The 21,069-nt window shown below is 31.7% G+C and overlaps 1 long non-coding RNA gene across 1 annotated transcript; it reads right to left on the bottom strand.

Annotated features, from left to right (window-relative positions):
• Positions 1–143: 143 nt before the first annotated feature.
• Positions 144–20,134, bottom strand: LOC143222168 (uncharacterized). Its single transcript, XR_013012046.1, has 3 exons — positions 20,015–20,134; positions 2,781–2,903; positions 144–979 (listed from the first exon to the last, which is right to left on the bottom strand). It is a non-coding gene; the product is annotated as an uncharacterized LOC143222168 (long non-coding RNA).
• Between the last annotated feature and the right edge of the window lie 935 nt (positions 20,135–21,069).

Here is a 21,069-nt window from a genome sequence, read left to right on the forward strand (position 1 = left end):
CGAATGAGCCACCGATTTATTATGTTGCGTACGTTATGTATTACTACTTCAAATAACCGGAATTTTAATTTGAGCTTAGTAGTCAATTAAATGTTGATATATTTTATAATTATGTTATTTGCCAACAGGATTAATATACACAATTCCCTTTTCAACACAAATATATTTTAATATACAAACATAAAAACAATACAATTTATAATAACGGTTAATATTAATAGTTATTACAAATGATTGTTTACATACAAGAGTTTTATAAGCTTACAAACAATATTGAGTCTTATATCCGTTCTAGAACTGAATATTTTATCGACGATTCGGGTCGACGACAAGCAATTAATTCTGAGTTGACATTGTCACCTCTCGTTCAAGCTAACTAGGTTGGTTGACCTCACAACTTTACAAGCTGACTTTACCCGACGATGATATTTAATGTCCTCGTAGAACTTTAAACGTTCAAAATAATTCACTGAAGTTAAACGGTTTGTAATTTTAGAAATCAATAAACATTCTTTGTCAAATATCAGAGGTTTCCAATTAATAGGCGTTAATCTCAATTATAATTTTTTCGGCCTATAGTACACTGACTGTACCTGACCAAAAATAGTCTTTTGTCCCTCGTCGCGTTGGTTTTTATATATCAGTCACTCGAGACTCTGGAACATTCACCAAAATTCGCTTCCAACAATACTGCTAGCCACTAGTATATTATACACACCCAGTACATTGTTGATTTTTACGCACAAGAACATTCCACAAACCTTGAGAACAGGCAGGATCAGCGCAATACACAGACAAGAACATATGTCACATGAAAAAAAAAAACATACAGAAACAAGCATAGGCACTAAAACAAATGAATAACGGTAATCCGTTACACATGTCTGGAGTGTTTGGATAATGATGTGTTTGTTTTGAATCTATACCAAACTCGAGTGCCCAGAGTTGCTGGTTTGACAAGCTGTTTTATTCTCCAGGCCTATAGTAAATATAGAAATAATTACTTTGTATAACATATACAAACACATTTTATTGCTTGACCATTTTAAACGAAGTATTCCACACACAACTTCAAAGTACATATCACGTGAAATATATTTTCTGATAAATCCATTTGTGAAAAAAAAAGAATTTTACATGTATTTTTAGAAAGCTAGTTTAATGAAATAAAACCTTAACCGTACCAAGTTCATATTGTTTTTATTTTACTTTTATCAGATGCCTTTTGTCACTTAATATCATCAAAAAAGTTATTTGAACAAATTTTGTAAAATATAAAATCTCAGGGTCACAAATGACATCGTCACCATCTTCGTTATACTATATTTAACGTTTTAAAGTCAATACACTATCTAACTTGGTTTTTCTGCAGTAGTTTGCTTTGAAACTGATCAAAATGAGCTCTCAGTGTGAACTAGAAATGATTCTTGGTCAAAAGGCAATATAATTTTCAGGCAAAGATATTTTGAGGTAATATGACCATTGAGTACATAAATAAATGGTTTATTTTAAGCCATTACTTGTTAATGGAAGAAGAAACAAAATATGCCAAAATAAACATGAAACATAATAGGTAGGATATTCAAATGAAACTTAATTTGCAAATGTGAAAACATTATTTTGCAAACATAATGCAAAATGCTGAGCTGAGAATTCGATGGTTCAATTCGAGTCGCGATATGCCGTAATCTCAGCCATTGGGTCTTCATAACCGTGACAGTCAACCCCTTTATTCGTTTGAGTCTTTAAGAGTACGCGTGTAGGTGGTCTTCTTACCGGTTGCTCTCCCTCATATGAGGCATGGCCAAGCGCGTAAGGCGTGCGACTCGTAATCCGAGGGTCGCGGGTTCGCGCCCGCGTCGCGCAAAACATGCTCGCCCTCCCAGCCGTGGGGGCGTTATAATGTGACGGTCAATCCCACTATTCGTTGGTAAAAGAGTAGCCCAAGAGTTGGCGGTGGGTGGTGATAACTAGCTGCCTTCCCTCTAGTCTTAAACTGCGAAATTAGGGGCGATTAGCACAGATAGCCCTCGAGTAGCTTTGTGCGAAATTCAAAAACAAAACAAACTCCCTCATATGAAGAGTATTAAATTAGTGATCATTTTTGCTTGAACTTTGGGTTCTCTAATCTGGCTGTTTATTTAATGTGACGCACTAGGTGTCATCCGGAATTAAAATACTACATACCATTAAATGATTGTCTATCATATCATTTGCATATTTAGAAAAACAGTAAAAAGTAAAACAATTTGTACCAGCTAATAATACACAAAAATATTCTTTATTTGTAAAAACAAATCTTAAATAAAAACATGGCAGACAAATATTCCTCTTTGAACATTACGAAGTCTAACACATTCACAGAGAAAATATGCATAAATTAAAACACCAATTACAACATTACAGTTTTTTCAGAAGACCAGCAATTATATATCGAATTAGATATTTGCATTACGTGAATTAGATTTCGTACTCATTACGTTTTGAGGACGTGAAAGTGAGAATCTCGAGACTTTTAAAACGATGTTCAAGTTTCAACTGCCTTTTTACAATAGACTCCACTACTCCGCTAGGTCAGTAATAAAAGTTTATACTTTATACTTTTCACACACGCTCTCTGGGAACGTGGGTGTATTGTAGACAGAGTGGTTTCCATATAGATGACCGAGTGACCTCTTTATAGAGAAATGTAGAATGTGTGGCCGTTACTTTAAGGGGGCGCTCTTTTAGTTAGTTAGTATAAGCCATAAAAAAATAAACAAACGTGAGGTTATACATACTTTCCCAGAGACGCAAATATTTTGTCTCTCGCTGGTTCAACGATAAGTTTACGGATTTACAACACCAAAATAAGGAGTTCGATTCCCATCGGTGGACTCAGCAGATAGCCCGATGTGGCTTTGCTATAAAAAACACACATACACGTAAATATTTTGACTGAAACGTAGTTGCAAACTGAACAACATGTTATATTACACAGGGTCTTCGGAAAGTCACTGTGCACTTATATATGTATATGATTACAAAACTGCACAGTGACTTTCCGAACACCCTGTACTTGGAAAGACATAATGTTAAAATATTTGTAAAAGTAATGATAGCCCCAGCATGGGCAGGTGGTTAAGAAACTCAACTCGTAATCCGAGAGCTGTGAATTCCAATCTCCGTTACACCAAGCATCCTCGCGCTTTCAGCCATGGGGACGTTATAATGTCAATCCCACTATTCGTTGGTAAAACAGAAGCCCAAGAGTTGGCGGTAGGTGGTGATGACAAACCGCCTCCTATCTAATCTTACACTAAATTAGGGACAGCTAGTGCAGATAGCACTCGTGTAGACTTGCGTGAAATTGAAAACTAAACCAAAATAAGTAATGAGACTAGGCTCATTTGTTTTACGATATTGTATTTTAAGACGGTTCATTACAAACAAACAGATTATTCTGTAAGTTATCCCACCGTTCTAAGAAGCGCCAACACTATTTTATTAATTTGGGATGGTGTGGATAACTTGTTCGTAATATGTATATTGAACTTCGGAGATCCAACATTTAGGAAAGATAACTTCAAATTATAAACTTATGCAAGTGGTATTAGAAATAATAAGCTATTTCTGGAAACCATAGAGAATACTCGTGTATTTGTTGTTAAGCGCAAAGCTACACAGAAAGTTATTAGTGTTCTGCCCACTACGGGTATCGAAATGCGATTTTTAGCGGTGTGAACACGCTGTCCCACTTGGGTGCTATTTTTCTTTTGAAAGTTCGTCTTTATTTTCCAGCACGCTTCTCGACAATAAGAACTTTAACATATATGTATATCAGATTATTAAGAAATGCGCACATAATTTAAACAGAAATTTGTTTTTGAAACAGAAAAAGACATTTAAGATATTTCACGGGTTGGTTTGGTTGTTGATATTATTGTTTTTTGTATTAATGTGTAGACTATTTTTCACGTGGTAAGATAAAAGCTATAAATGTTTTGTGTTTTATTCACGGTGACGGGGTTTGGTTTGGTTTGTATTTCGCGCAAATTCACACGAGGGCTATCTAAGCTATCCGTTCCTAATTTAGCAGTGGAAAGGCAGCAAGACATCACCACCCACCACCAACTGTTGGGCTACTCTTTTACCAACGAATGGTGGGATTGATCGAAACATAATAACGTCCACATGGCTGAAAGGGCGAGCACATTTGGTGGAACGAGTCGAGCGTTCTAACCACCTGGCCATTTCGAGCCGCAGTGAAAGGTGCCGAACAGGAAGGAAAAATAATGATTTTAAATATTCAATATATCTAATAGCGTTGTAAAATTATGGGTTTATACGATTATTAGCGTTTGTCGGTGCACGATTGTTTATGTGCACGTGCTATGTGATAAGTCTGCAAATATATCAACTGGATTAAAAAAAAAACGCTGACTACAGAGATTCTCTAGATCTAGGTTCTAACTATAATCTAACCTTTAAAAGCGAAGTATTGACTTCTATGCATCTGATCCGAGAATTTTATGTTGGACAAAGTAATTGTATTATAATCGTTGGTGCTTAGGACGTGAATATCTTACGTGAGTACGAAGTCTAACGCGATATTATAACAGTCCATACCAGCCGTCTTGATATACACAGATGTAGTCAACGTTCCAACTATTCCTACTTTGTATTTTAATTTACACTTTCATTTAATTATAGTATTGAGTTGTTTGTAATCAGTAGCTAATCCTTCCTAAATATTTAACCACTTTATAAAAGACAAAGAAAATTTGCACTTTTGATATTATTCTTTTGACCATTACCAGTCAGATAGCTATAATGTCTTCCCTAAGCAAAACATGAATATTGGAACTTTCTCTTTCATTGCCTTCATTTTATGATGTCAAGCATTTTATTGGAGTTACATAATTTAATTACATACAAATATTTGCATTTGATTGCTGAATCAAAGTTTATAACAGAGAAATTTAGTTTTATACACTTTTCACGTGGTTTGAACAATTACAAAGTTACAGAAAACATAAAAAACAGCCACTCAAAGCATTATTTACGATATATCATGTATACTAATAATACTCTAAAAATGTCGCTAACATTTCCGATATAGTAATTCAGATGTTTCTAAGACGGCAACGTTTTTGTGTACTGCCTACCTTACCTGATTACATCAATGGACCTAATGTCTAGACAGGTTGGACTATTGGTACAAGATTTCTCCAGCTTACTTTACTAGTCCGTGAGTATCCGATAAAAATCCATATATAGCAGATATATATATACATAAATGCTAAACACATCACGCACGTACTTAAATATTTTTTCAACCCAATTAAACCAACGGATGACTCTACATATCAATGAATAGTTTGTTTTTAATTAAGCACAAAGCTACACAATGAGCTATTTGTGCTCTGCCTACTACTGGTATCGAAACACAGTTTTAGTGGTGTAAGTTGCTGTATCTCTGGGAGGCTTGGTGGATCGACACGCGACAGTTTCTATATGGAAAGTATATATACTTTATATACTTACGCGCAGACTAAGGATTAAGTTTTATAAATTTTTTATTGTGGTTTTGATTCTCATTTCATTACTTTTTATAGAAGGATCATTATTTTATTTTAAAAATTCATATATATTCTTAACCTTCTTGTTTTCTAACTACTGATCTTTTACTCCAAGACTGTTAAGGTATTTTCTATTGTGTGGAGAATTCGAGTTTAGGTTTGAAGTTGAAAATACCAAAACAATTGCACTTAAGTTGTTAAATTTATAAACGCAGTGTCATTCACTGCCCAGAATAAATATTTCGAACATAGAAAGTGAATGACATTGAAATGTAAACACCCTCTCTGTATAAATATTGAACATTTAGCAATTAGGGTGGATTCTATACGACTCAAAGCGATTTTATTTTCTTAATTATTAATGTTAGTATTTTTGTAATATTATCGTCACTTTTCCTATTATTATACTTAGTTGATGTTTCTGAATATAATTGTAATACTTTTTCTGATAATACTTAGTTTAGTACTTAACAAATTTTCTTTTTTGAAGCTGATGTTTTTTTTAGAAAATATTGTTATTTTTGGAAAATCTCTAACCTTTATTACACGAACACAAAACTCAGAATAAACTATTTTTAAAAACAGTCTGAAATAATTTCAGTACTCAAATAAAGCTGTAGAAAAAACGAGCAAAAAATCTGAATAAGTGTCCTCACTAGAGAACGCTCGCGAGTGAAGTTAGGTCAAAAGCACTTGTAACACATTCCAGGTTAATTTTATTTTCCCAGGCTTTTCCTTGTAGATGATAAAAGATATTAAGGCTAATCTTCTTGGCTTTACTTGCGGCTACGTAACAATAATCTTGACAGACACTTAAAGCGGATGACCTGCCAAAAGAGAACGCACGTTCCACCTCATTGTAAATGCTTCGGTTTCTGTATAAGGTGTAATATTTCATCAGTCATCATGTATGTGTTATAAAACTTGCAGTTAATACAAGTCATGCAAATTTACATACATCTTTCCATTTATATATTTAATATATTGTTATTTTCTTAGTCGGAATTGACAGAGTGCAACAAAAAGCATTGAAAATCCCTGGAAAATGTTGTACTTTAACATACTTAAGGTAATAGACGGGCACATAATTCTATCCTCTACTGCATTACACATTCTCCACTTATAAACTATAAAATTATCAAATGTTGTGAGGGTACAAAGAGCTTAATATATTTCTCTTCAAAGAACAGTGAAAATAAAATAAACAAATAATAGTTTTCTGTTTCTCTATTTCTGTATAAATTACAAGTGTAAAAAAAATTAGGAAGCAGGAATGGGAGCATTAAAAGTAAGGAAGAAAGATAGTGTAATGGGCAGAATAACAATATAACGCTTGATGGTTTCTGACAAGGTTTCATCTTAAAGTGGGTATGACCATCGTTCCTTCCATTCTTACTTCATGTGCTTTTCTTAACTTGCCAGTTGTTTAAACAAAATGAAATGTGTATACAATTAAGTTTCTCTGATGTAAACTGTTTCAGCAGCCAAGTACAAATACATGTATGGAATCAAATTACGCGACCCTAACGAAATGCATGACGTCATAAGGGTGTTTGATGTCGAAAGTGAGACAGGAAGTTCCAATAGTCATACTTTGCTTATGGAAGATATTATAGCTATCCGACTGGCAAGGGCCAAAAGCAGGGGCGGATTGACATTAAAGGACCAGCAAGGGCAATATCAAAACTGCATATTGGCTAAACAATTAAAATTTGAAATAAATTTCTAAGAATGAGTCAATGTTCATATGGCCAAAAATAGTATCAAAACTGCTGGTTTTTGAAATGTTTAACTTTATTAAGTGTTTAGAAGAAATTAGTCACTGATAAAACTTAATTCAAGTCTATAATTGGATCAAAGTTCAAAGTGAAACACGAAGTAAGATTGGGCAGAACTATGGCTACACCTACTTTAAGGTTGCACCGTCTCAGAAACCATTAAGTGTTGTAATAAGTTATTATTTAAGTTCTCTGAAAAGTCATTTTTAGCTTAATTATGTTTCTGTTAAAGACAAAGTTACAAAGAAATGAAAAAAAGAGCCAAAGTAGAAACTGATGGTTTCCAATACTGCTAAGGATATTAGGAACTACAGTCTTCGTAAGTTAGTGAATGTTTAATCACTTAACATGTTAGCATGCCAGAACTGTGTCTTCGAATATTCATGGCTTTGCCGCAAAGCCACGCTCTGCACTTTTGGGTTATAGGTGTGCTCCAACAGTGACAAAGAAATTCTATTATTGTGTCAGAAAAAGAGTTGCTGCCTTCCCTCTATTCTATCAGTTCAAAATTAAATGCTACCATTCCAAATATCCCTTGTTGTAGCTTTGCGCGAAAATTCTCAAACCAAAAAGCAAATAAGCTTCATATTTTTATTAAATGGATCTTTATACCATACTAAAGGAAAAAAAAAAAAAGATAACGAAATCCAAATTTTAATATCAACGTTTGTTTTAGTTAAATTTAACTTAAAAATATGTTTGTATCGGAGATGAAGGCAACATCAAGTTGAGTAATGTTGATATTCAAGTTGATTGTACTCTGCATTATCCAACTTCTACCAACAAAAAATGTTTGGTGAGATTTTTGGGACTGTTTGGTTTTTACAAGAAGTTTTATAAAAAAAGTTGCTGACATCTCTGTGCCATTAACAAGTATACTGGATAAAAATCCAAATTTTGGATGGTCTGAAACATGCCAATCTGCTTTTGAAAAAGGTTTGATATTTATTGTTCACTTATACTGTATTGATGGCACCTGATTTTGATAAGTCTTTCACATTAGCTGTTGATGCCAACGATTGTGGTGCTGATGTCATTCTATTACAATCACACCACAGAGGTCACCAAAAAATTATTCAACTGTGGAAAAAGAAACACTGGCTTTAGTATTAGCTTTAGAGCATTTCAATGTGTATGTATCTGTATCTCAACAACCTGTTATCGTTTACACTGATCACAACCTGTTGATGTTTTTGAACCAAATGATGGGCAAAAACAGAGAACTTTTAAACTAAAGTTCATCATTACAAGAGTATGATTTGAAAATAATCTATGCAAAAGGAATTGACAACATTTGTGATAATGCAGTTTCACGTGTTATGTAAGTTTATGATTGTGTTATACATATTGCCATGATCATTGAAGTTGTATAATTCTTTGATAATATATTATGTTTAATGTATTGTTCTCAATGTATTTTAACGGATTTAATATTATTTTAATATCTATGTTTGTGAAATGTGTATTGCGCAAATCCCGCTTGTTCTTTAAATTTGTAGAAAATTCTCAAGAGTAACAATCAACTATATATGTTTTACGAAAGCACTAATGTATCTTCGAACATTGTTGACAAGTGAACTTCGATAATTTCGCCTAAAAATTATAAAATGACGCACCAAGAGACAGTTTAACAAAATATTGTTGCAAGTTTGTTACAAAAAGTACACAATAAGCCTCAGAAGTCATAACTGTGACAAAATCGGAAAACTAAAGATATCTTATGAGGAACGCTTATAGATTTGGAACATTTCAGACCATTTATCTTCAAAGAATTAACTTCGAACTCTAGTATTTCTACGAAGACATCCCATAACTTCAACTGAAAAGCTTACATGTAAGTGATGAGAGACACCTTACCCGTTAAGTGAACTGTCAATATCAATATGGAAATATTCGTTCACCGTGAGCCGTCGATAAAATATTCAATTACAGACCATATAGAAGACTCAGTATTTTTTGTAAAACTCTTGCATATATACTATTATTTGTAATAATAATTTCTAATAACCGTTATTGTAAATTTTATTGTTATTTGTATATTAAAATGTATTCGTGATAAAAATTCGACATCTGATCAACGAAGAAGAAATAACACAGAACTAGATAACTTCCTGATAAGAGAATTGCTTCAACATCAACTCGAGATTAATTTGCTCATCATGAACCCTCGATAAGATACCAATAAAATTCTAGACAAGATAGAGGACTCTATTGTTTGTAAGTTTGTAAAACACTTGTACATAATCATTATTTGTAATAACAGTTTTTGTGAATTGTATTATTGTTTGTATATTAAAATATATTTGTATTAAAAACAAAAACAAAAATTGCGTGGGTCAATTTTGTTGCCAAGTGTCATAAAATGGATACATATAGACATTTATTTAACTTCTAAATTTAGTTACAATTTAACCCAGTTTTAGGTTATTTTAATTTTAATTAAATTTTATTGGTTCCTAATGTTGTACTTTTGCCGTCAAATCTCCTACTATGAACATTTTCAACAACGAACAAAATTTTTTCATTTCTTTTTTGATCAGCGCTGTATCTATGGGATTTTTGTAAGATTTGGTTTTATGGACACTTCTTGCCTTTATTATAATTTTTGTTTAGCAGAATCATGTCATTTTTCATAACGTGGCATATCTGATGCCATCGTTTTAAGAGCGTTGACCAAACAGTTAGGTTGAGCCCGACGAAAACAGACTATAGAAACCAAAAAGAAAATTGATTTGTCTGTGTTGAAAATATCAATTTAAAATATGTTTCTCATTATTTAGATAAAATTGTCTTACGTTAGATTTATCTTGATCCTTAGAAAAAAAAAAAAGTGTGTGTGTGTTGTAGATCCGAAGACTTACCTCTGTACTAGTAGGGGACTCAAAGCAAAATACTCGATATTACAAAATAATAGTGCCTATTAACAAAGTTTACTGTCACCTTTCATCATAATACTGATTTTCAAAACAAACTCGATATTGCAGTTTACAATAACACTGTTACTAGCAAAACCTCGATATTATAGATTACAATACATGTAACTTATAATGTGAGCTGTGCATTGCGGAAGTGTCTAAATTTGTAGAATATTCTTAAGTGTTGGGATCAACAATATATGTTTTAATGAAAGCACTAGCGTATCATCGAATATTCTTGTCAAGTGAATTTTTGAGAATCTCCCTAAGGAATATAAAAGCTGGCAATCGGAAGACGTGGAGACAGTTTAATATTCTTAGTTTGCTATAGTTACCGTGTTTCTCCGAAAATAAGACAGGGCTTATATTAATTTTCACTCCAAAATATGACACTAGGGCTTATTTTCGGGGGATGTCTTATTTTGATATATTAAAAAAATGAAGTTACAAAGTAAAACTATTAAACTAACCATTTAAAATAAACTATTATTAAACTATTAAACTAACTGATTAATACTTAAACAAACTAATTAACTAACTATTAAACTAATTAATAAATTAATTTTTTTTTTATTTTTTTCCTCTTCCTGCCACTCTTAACTAGGGCTTATTTTAAGGGTAGGGCTTATATTAAAACTATCCCCAAAAATCACACTAGGTCTTATTTTATGGGTAGGTCTTATTATCGGAGAAACACGGTAATATACTAAAAGACTCGGAAGATACAATCGTGATAAACGCTTATTAATCGGAAAACTGCAGATATTTGATCAGGAATGTTTATAAATTTTGAACATTACAAACCGTTCAGCTTCAGATAATTCACTTCGGACGTTAGTGTTTCTACCAGGACATTAAATTTCTTCCTTGGAAAAAGTGGAGTTATAAACCTCGTTAGGTCAAATAAGAATAGATCTAGCTAGTAATCCCGTCAAATGGAGTGTATCTCTATATCAACATAAAATGATTCGTCGTGGACCTAGACCGTTGATAACATATTCATTTTCAGACCAGATAGAAGACTGAATGTTGTTTGTGAGTTTGTAAAATGTTTGTATGTAAATAATTATTTGACATAACCATTATTATAAATTGTATTGTTGTTTGTATATTAAAATATGTTTGTGTTAAGAAAGAAAAGTTTGTGTATCAATATTGTTGGCAAATATCATAAATTTTAAAAATACCGACATTTAATTAACTTCTACATTAAAATTAAAATTTTTGGCTGTTTGAAATTGTATTATGTAATGTGTGTAACATAATAAATCGGAGACTCGTTCGAGATAAATTATAATACTTAACATAATAAATTGAGGGATCGTATCCAAGATCTGAATCAGAGACAAAATTCGTTCTAAATTAAAATTAGAATATTAATGCAATTTATATTTAGCAGTACCAACAAGATTTGATTTCTGATTATCGACATTTTCTTAAATTTTTTCGAACAACTAGACAACTATAACAAAAGTGAATTGTTTGAAATTACCAACATTTTAAAATTAGAAGTTAAAGAATCAATGAGAAAAAATGAATTAAAAATCGTAGTATTGAAATTCTACCTGATGATGATTTGTTGTCTGAAGAAGCATTAGGGGAATACGCTGGTGTTTCCAGTAACCAGTCAGATTTGAGTGACAAAGATAAGCTAAAAATCCATTTAAAACTCATACAAATCGAGCTTGAAAAAAACCCCTGTCAAAGCCCAGAAAGAGCAAGCTCGTATCGGAGTTTAAAGAGAAAGTAAACGTGTAGAGGCCAAACTATACTATATCGAAAAGGAAAAGGAACAAGCTCGTACTGTACCCGAGAAAGAAAATAAGTTGAACGAAATGGGTTTAGGCTCAACTCCAATCGAACAAGGCAATATTATAATTTGAACTCAATCGATATACTCAAGTACCACAATTTAATGAAAATGACGTTGATAAATACTTCCAACATTTTGACCCCCGCTAGTACAGCGGTATGTCTCCGGATTTACAACGCTAAAATCAGGTGTTCGATTCCCCTCGGTAGGCTGCGCAGATAGCCCGATGTGGCTTTGCTATAAGAAAAACGAACGAAACGCACCAACATTTTGAGAAAGTTGTACAAACCATGTAATAGCTGACCAAAAAAATTATTATTATTACAGTGTTTTAACTGGTAAAGCACAAGAAGCTCATTCCTCTGTCTCTAGAAGATTGTATGGATTATGACAAGGTTAAAGTAGCTATTCTCAAAGAATGCAAGTTAGTACTAGAAACTTATTGCCAAAAGTTTCGAGACTATCACAATCTTGGTAGCCCAACTTATATGGAATTCGCTTACGAAAAAGAGGTATATTTTGTTAAATGGTGTAATTCTATGCACATTGGTAGCATTGTCAACACACTAAGACAATTATGTCTAATTGAGGAATTTCAATGCTGCACAAGTGACGACCTAAAAATTTACTTGGATGGAAAGAAAGATGAACACTATAAGAAGTAGCTGCTCTTTCCAATGATTACATTTTAATACATAAAAAGAAATTCCCATAAATTTAACAAAAACCTGTATACTTTCAATCAATAAATTTTAGGATTCTTCTAAAATTCTACTTTTTATAGTTTAAAAGCTTATTATAGAGAGGATAAAATGTCGTCAACACATTAAGGTCTATCTGCCATTTAGTTAAAACTTGGTCATGTTATGTTCAATTGTTGGCGTTTGAAAAAGAAGAAAAAGTAGGCAATACCCAGTGCGTTCTTGTACACATATGGAACACCAGATCATCCGATGTTATTAATTTTGCTGCTTACACAAAGCCTGGTATATATAATTAGAGAAGAATTTAAACCTTTTGTGTATGTTGGTTCTGTGTCTTTAACAAATGACACTGTTAACTCAATACCCATACGTATTTTACGTTATACTAGGGCAGCTCAATCATTGTTGTTAGAAGGTATACTACCTTTAAGTTCAAGTTATGCTATTGATGAGTCTGTTATTGATCAGGGTATTAAGGGTGGCTCTGTTAATGTTTATCTTCATAACATTTATTTAATGTCAGACCTAGTTTGGGGGCCAGATCTGGTTGTGTTAAGACATACTCTGCTTATTAAGGGTGTATCATTATTGGTGGGAAACAATTTGGCTGGGAGAAGTTATTGCCGAACCCAAGATTGTTATCAAGCCGATTACTGTTTCATTTAAGAACGATGTTATCGGTGAGGAGAGTCCAAACGTGTTTTCTTTGTGTGCTCTGACTCAAGCTCAGGCGAAGAAATTAAGCCAAAAACCAATGATAGACACTTGTTCAGAAAACGACTTTACAGATTTGTGTTGGACATTTTTTGGCCCCGACTGTTGAGTGACAATAATGAGCGTGAGGGATCTGATTTAGCTGGGAATGTTCTGTTTGCTAGAAGCAAACTGATACATGAGCAAGAAAAGAATTCGTAGATCTCTTCATTGTTTAAACATGCGCGCCCAAAAGATGAACTGGAGAAAACTCCAAACGGTTACATTTTCAAAACGGATGTACTCATGGAAAATGGAGGCAACCAAATATGCCAGCTTCATAAGACTGGGCTGTATTTTATGAAATCGTTGTTACAAAAGCATATCATTCTGAAACATTGAAAGTTGCCCATGAATCTCACATGGGAGGCCATTTAGGTATCAACAAAACGTGACAAAATTATGAGACATTTCTTTTGACCACAAAGTAGGCAAGATAGTTTTCAGTTTTATAAAACTTGTCATACATGTCAATTGGTCGGAGAGACTAACTGGGGGATTCCCGTTACTCCTTTGAAATGTGTCCCGGATTTAAAGGAGCCCTTCAAGCATGTGATTGTTGATTGTGTTAAGTCAGAAAGATAACATTTGTGTTTGGGTATTTGTTTTAATTGTGTTATATATTGTCATATTTTTGAAGTTTTACAATTCTTTAACAATCTTTTGTATTCAATGCACTGTTACCAATGTATATATATATATATATATACATTATTATTGTTCACCGGATTTCTAATACTAAAATTCAAGATTCGACCCCTAGGTTAACACAGCGCAGATAACTTTGCTCTTAAAATACGAGGTGTGTGTGTTTCTTATAGCAAAGCCACATCGGGATATCTGCTGAGCCCACCGAGGGGAATCAAACCCTTGATTTTAGCGTTGTAAATCCGTAGACTTACTGCTGTACTAACGGGGGGCAAAAATACGAAGAAGGAAACTAACAGGTACTTATTTCTTGACATTTGAATTGCTATGTTATTTTATCTTGAAGCATTAGGATTCTTTAAAAATGCACATATATGGTGTTTTTAAATCAAAATATTATTTCCTGTTAAACTTGTTTAGTAAATAACTTTCTTGTTAACTATAAATGTCTATGACATTTTTTGTTTTGTTTTTTAATAGGATTACCTATTCATTTAATTACAGATTCGCTATTTTAGTAACTCATCCAATAAAATTCGTATAAACATGTGTTACTATATTTTAAAACTTTAAAATCCTATTTTAAACACTTCAATGTACAATGATTAACATACAAGCTATGCGGTGTTTTATGCAATTTTTAAAATTAAGGTTAACTTTGAACAGCAGCTACCTTTAAACGTTTATCACCAATGAAAATTTATGGTAAATATAATAACAGTAACATTCCGTTAAAAAGATTTACTCATTAGATTTTAAAATAGAGAGTCACTTTCAAAAATATTCCAGTCTAAACGTTATTTTTTTACACAATTAACACCATAATTGGCTCGTTTTACATTTTGAATCAACATAGCTTCGTGGCATATTGCAACCATGAAATACGACATTGCACAGAAAGAGATTATTTTGAAATAGACATCTTAAAGTGGCAAAAAAATAGAAAGTACCTGATATAAATTCGGCGATAGTAAGTGAGTGGGTAAAGCATGCAACATGATATTAACATTAAATAAACATATCCAAAATTAGCGTAAAGCGTAGCAAATTTATGAGTTGGTTTTGAACTTGCACCGAAAAGGAAGATCACAACAATGTGAACTTGAGGATGTAAAAAACCAGTATTCTTTCGAAAAATATTTTAATTCGTGAAGTCCGGTTGAGAACATAAATGATGCGCCATTTTATTTCGAAATATATAATCTGAGGCTGTTAAGATATAAATCATGCTTTTCGGTAAAACAAAGTTTAAGTACTTCCATTTCCTATTAGACATTTCACCTTTTTTATTTCACCGACGTAGATTCATATAAAACCAATATGTCTCGTACAATGCAGAGCAAACCAATTCAATGCTGAGGTTGTGAGTTTCAAACCTAACTAATCTGTCGTTAATCTTTTTTTTTTTACCCTTTGACCTAAAATGACAAAAGTGATTAATTTGCATAAAACTTTCACCCTTTTGAATTTGAGTACCGAACCGAAAGTGTGCTACTTGATTACAAATAAACGTTCCTTTAAACTTAGTTTAGGTTAAAGCACTAACTTATCATATTTTTTGAAGCTTTGAACCTACTCTGGAGAAAGAGGATTAAAATTAACTAAATAACAAACTTAAAAGACAATAATATCAATAAGGACTTTTTTATTTTGATAAATCATAAAAGGATTACCAATTTATTATTTCCTTTGTGCATGACATTACACTAATATTATCGTTAAGCTGCAGAAAATCACTGGACAGAATTTAACTTGTTGGAACGTAAAAACATAAAATGTTATTAGATAGTTATAGTGTTCGAGCATTAAACACAAAATATTTATTAGTTCCCAAAAGTCAGAGAAAGTCTTCTCTCATGGATATGATTTATTCGCTTTTAATAAGAATATCTTAGGATAGTCTTATGGATTTGTTGTGAGATATGTTAATCGTTTACAAATATATATATATATGCTACAACTTACGTATTTCTCAACTGTATCTGATTTCTAACTATACAAAACTAGCCTTCAGAAAATATTGAATTACATAATGACTTATGGTTAGTAAAAAAATAGAGCTTTATATAAAATGATAATTACACTTGAGGCTGACTTAAGATTAGTTAAAAATAAGCTAACATTACAGTGTGAATGACGTTATTATCGATACACAGGAAAAATTTCTACCGTATCTCATTGTGTTGCTAATGGTACGACAATATTATTGCAATCAATTACGGCTGCCTATTTACTTGCACGTGATATACATATTTTGAACAATGTTATAAAAATCTTGTGTCTTTCCCTACTATATTATTGTATTATTATTAGCTTTGGTTAATTTTTGAATAATAATTATTATGAAATCTTAGAAAAACTTTTGCTGTATTGTGAGTCCCTCACGTATTAGCAGAAAACGTATCGTTTGTTTCATACGCCAGTGCGAAGAGAAGTATTAACACAAGATATATGTCTTTATCTTTTATGACTAAAGATGCTAAATGTCTTGCATATAACTAAAATAACATTCACCTTAAACTTGATTTTCTATGTACAGGTATGACTAACGTCCTACGACTAGTACATGTAGTTTCAGTAAAATCGTTATTCACGACTTTGAGTAAGATTATGTTTGCAAAGAACAATATGTAATTACGGCGAGTGTAGGTTTTCGAAATAACAGGAGGCATCTTCTGTTATTACATTACAATATGTTTCAGCAGTTTACCTGCCTACCCTAATGAATTGCTATTTGAAAGCGTACTCCATTCTAATTCGTATCGTGAAGAACAGTAAAAAAGGTAATTCAGAGTAAGATAACAATCACAAAATATAAAAATACTTTTATAAATTAACAGTTGCAATTTGGTCGTCATTTAATGGAACTTATTACTCTAAAAGTAAAATTCAATCATGTTGATCAAGACTGAAAAGTTAAGTTAAAATAATACATTAATGTATAAAAATCAACTAATTTTATCAACGTATCAAAATTTTATTCGTTAATTCGTTGGCTTGATTTTGTTACTTGTCAATAAAATAAGTTTGATGTTGTAAACATTTCTAACAAAAACACTGAATGAAGGTAAATATGCAATGTTTAAAATATGCGAAAACAAAATACATTATATCAATCGATGAATCGAAAATAGTTTATATCTTTAACACTAATTTATTTGTATATTTGTTTTTCTTTAGCGCAAAATTGTATAATTGGCTGTCTACGCTCAAGATAAAGACAATGTTTCACCCATATTATTTGTGTATAATCTATCTTTTTATTTATATTTTATTACGTTACTTTTGAAGACATCTTGAAAGTTTGTTTGTTTGTTTGCAATTTTAGCCTCATTTGTTTCAAAGTGAGTACTTAATTATATCAGAAAAATTACTTCAAAAGAGTGCTTTTTAAGTGAGAATCTAATTAGGTAGGTAATTTGGTAATTATTGCTTCCATATTTCAAAATGAGAAATTACACATTGTTGCAAAAAATTCGGCACTGTTTCATAAAAGTGGTGTCTTATTATAAATAAATGGTTTTATTCAATAAAACAATTGTCAAATACATTTTTCAGTCGAATACTAGAGACTAAAATTTTTTTCTATACGTGATTGGAAAACACAAAGACATATTTGTACGATAAGAAAAACAATCTTGTCTGAACAAAAAACAACAAATATAATGAATGAATTAATGTGAAGAAAAACTTAGGGCAATTGACCACAAGTAAAACATTGTTAAAAAAAGTCTTGAATATTTATAAAAATTAAAGAAATTTTGGTGGTCAACTTCATTTGATTACCACATTCAAATCCTATAATTTTTCATAAAGTATGCATCTTATGCTTTATCAAAGTAGCGTCAGCTTTTTGCAACAAAATAAACATTTTTGCAAAATTCTGTATCTATGAATAGGAATTCATCATCAAAAGTTGGTTTGTTTTAAAGCGGGAATCAATTCTCATGGAGGTGAGCATTGTTCGATGAGACATTGTCCTGGATCTGTCTACGCTTTTCTTACCGAAGAGATAAAAATTTCTATTTTTGCATGATTGGCTTACAAGCTAACCAAACGTATAAAAATTAGTTTCTACTCCGTTAACTTGGAAAAATGAAGAAACTTACTACATATAAGTATTTCGTCTCTCCACTTATATACAAATATATCTGCTATTTCGAGAGTTCCAGAAAATTATAATATAGGTTAGTTAAAACTGCCTATTTGGTGGATCTAGTAGGTACAGATTTCTAAAATTAGAACTGACAGAGAAGTTTAAACTAGAGCTAAAACGATGTAAAAAAGTTCTATCCCCAATTGTCAGCTAAATAAAGCTAGATAAAGTGTGAATGGAAAAATATAGGTGATTTTCACTATTATCATTCCTGTACTGGTGCATTCTTAGTTATAACAAACACAGGGAGTTGGAGTGACGACCAAATGCAATTTTAATTAGAGCATATTGTAGATATTACTTTAAATGAGGCAAAAATTTTATGCATGAACATTACTATGCATTTAACTAACAGCATGTATGTTGAACATGTTTGAGTTTCAATGTAGAATTTTAAACGAACTTTGAAAATAAAGGTATTCATAAAAACTTTTTTTTATGTGTCGTCCAAAAGTGTTTTAGTTGGTATGTACTTGAAATATATAATATGGTCTTGCTTAATTTCATTAACTGCATAAATAAATATTTTGATCTTGAAACGAATGCATGCTATGGCAACACACACTTTTCGCATCCCGAAAATTGTGAAAATGAATTAAAATATGTTCGTAAAAGTTAAGATTGTTATTATTTAATTAAATAATAACTAAATCACCCGCTGATACGCATAAAGCCCCTTTCATTGAACGGATATTTCCATCTTTAAGAACTGCCGTCATTCATTAGGTATTGATTTAAATGACTGCATATATCGAATACATTGTAATTAAAAAGGTAAGTGCTTAAATACAAAGTCTGGAGTTAAAATGTCTAGACAATGAGATGAGAAATAATCCGTGACTATAATATATAAAGTAATTGCAATATTTTATTTAGTTTCATGAGTTTTTTATATGATAAGTGTGAAAAAAATGACGATTTTTATTTTATACTGGTTAACACTGACAACAATTAAAATCTGTATATCTTTAACCTCGTTTAGAGAGCAATTTAATTTAAGAAAAACTTTTAAAAATATATTGTGTAAAACGAACAAATTTGATGAAAACTAACAACACAATTACATTTTAAGAATGTCAAAAGAAATATATCAGTTTATCTTAACACGTTAATAAGTTTTCCTTCAAATCTGGGAGGCTTTTAACCAAGTAGATCGTCTAGTGACGAATATAAGTAAAATCCATGGAGAGATAACAAAACTCAAACATTAAATTTGGCGAAGACAATAGTTTCTAACAGCAATAGCTGTTCGAAAAAAAATCAGTTCTTATTAGCGAAGCTGTATTAATAACATAAGATGTAATCTGAAGGAGCTAAACTTACTTCATTTTGGTTTTAAGTCCGGATTTTTGCCTAATATAATATTATGAACTCATTACGTTTTTGATGAAAAAAATCTTAAAAATAGAGATCTTCAGCCACCTTTGAAGGAAGACAGCTTCAAGTCTTAAGTGGCATTAAAAAGTATATAAAATTAAGTTACGGATCAAAACCAAGGTAAACGTAAACTTCCTACTATTAGTTAACACGCCTTTCTAGAAAAAAAGCTTTAATGTTGCACTAAAAAATCCCATGAACATTTAAACTTTTATTTCCTAGAATTATGAAATAAATGGTCCAGTTTTTTTTTAAATCAAACAACACACGTTAACTTAAAATCATTCATGCATACAAGATTAGACCAACCTGAATTTCTAATAAAATGTAAATCGTCATGCTACTTATCTTTATTAGAACTCAGTGGCGCCCCCGTCAAGCGATAAAGTTGATACGCCGTGTGTACATGCAAGTCCTAACTCTCACCCTATATGTCTGTGTGAAACTGGCTATTTATAGGATGAACAGAGTGGTAAACAGTGTAAAGGCTTGTATATAAATAATACTTTAAATAGATCTTTTTGTTTGAGCAGGGCAAATATACTCACAAACCTTAGGTCTTTGGTATCATGTTGAAGTTCATGCACTACATATACAACACGTGTACTTAGGAATGAAAATAGGTTAGATAAACTTTACTTAAAGTAAAAGCATTTATGTGATAAAAAGGAGTTTGAAATACAGAAAGAACACTAAAGAACTTTATTGTTTATTTCATCGTTTAATGAAGTAAGCTGTAATTATTTTCTAAGGCAGTTTGTCACAAGTCAATAATAATTGCGCTGCTTGAACACGTACATCGAGACAATCCAAACATTATAATGCTATAAATAAAAATAATCGGAGCTGATTTTAATAATTATTTACATTAATAACAGAAAAAAAAAAATCTTAGCAAGCTTCGCAGGAGAAATGTTGAAAAAAATAAAACTGTTGTGAGTACATGAATAATTAATAAAAGAATCATCTAGTGTAATTACAGTTAAGAAGAGTGCGTTATCAGCACGACGATAATTAGAGTTATTTCAAGTTGGTGTTTGTATAAAACGTACATATGGCTTTATTAATTTCACGTCTTAACAATGACTAAAAAGGACTTTAATTTTTCTTGCAAAGCAAATTTTCGAACTTGTATTAATAATTCTTCAAGGCATATCGATTGCATAATTGAAAACACGACAATCGCTTTGTTATTTAACCATGCACTTCGAAAGCTCTGACTTCCTTTCAGCTGATTACTTATGTTATTGAGTTTACATTATGTACTTATTTTATAATTAATGAAATAAAATTATTTTTGTAAATGGATCAATATAAGCGTGATTAAAAGCTTATGCAAAGAATAACAGAAGACGAGCAATAAT

This window comes from Tachypleus tridentatus, chromosome 8, assembly GCF_004210375.1.
Source record: "Tachypleus tridentatus isolate NWPU-2018 chromosome 8, ASM421037v1, whole genome shotgun sequence".
NCBI lineage: Eukaryota > Metazoa > Arthropoda > Merostomata > Xiphosura > Limulidae > Tachypleus > Tachypleus tridentatus.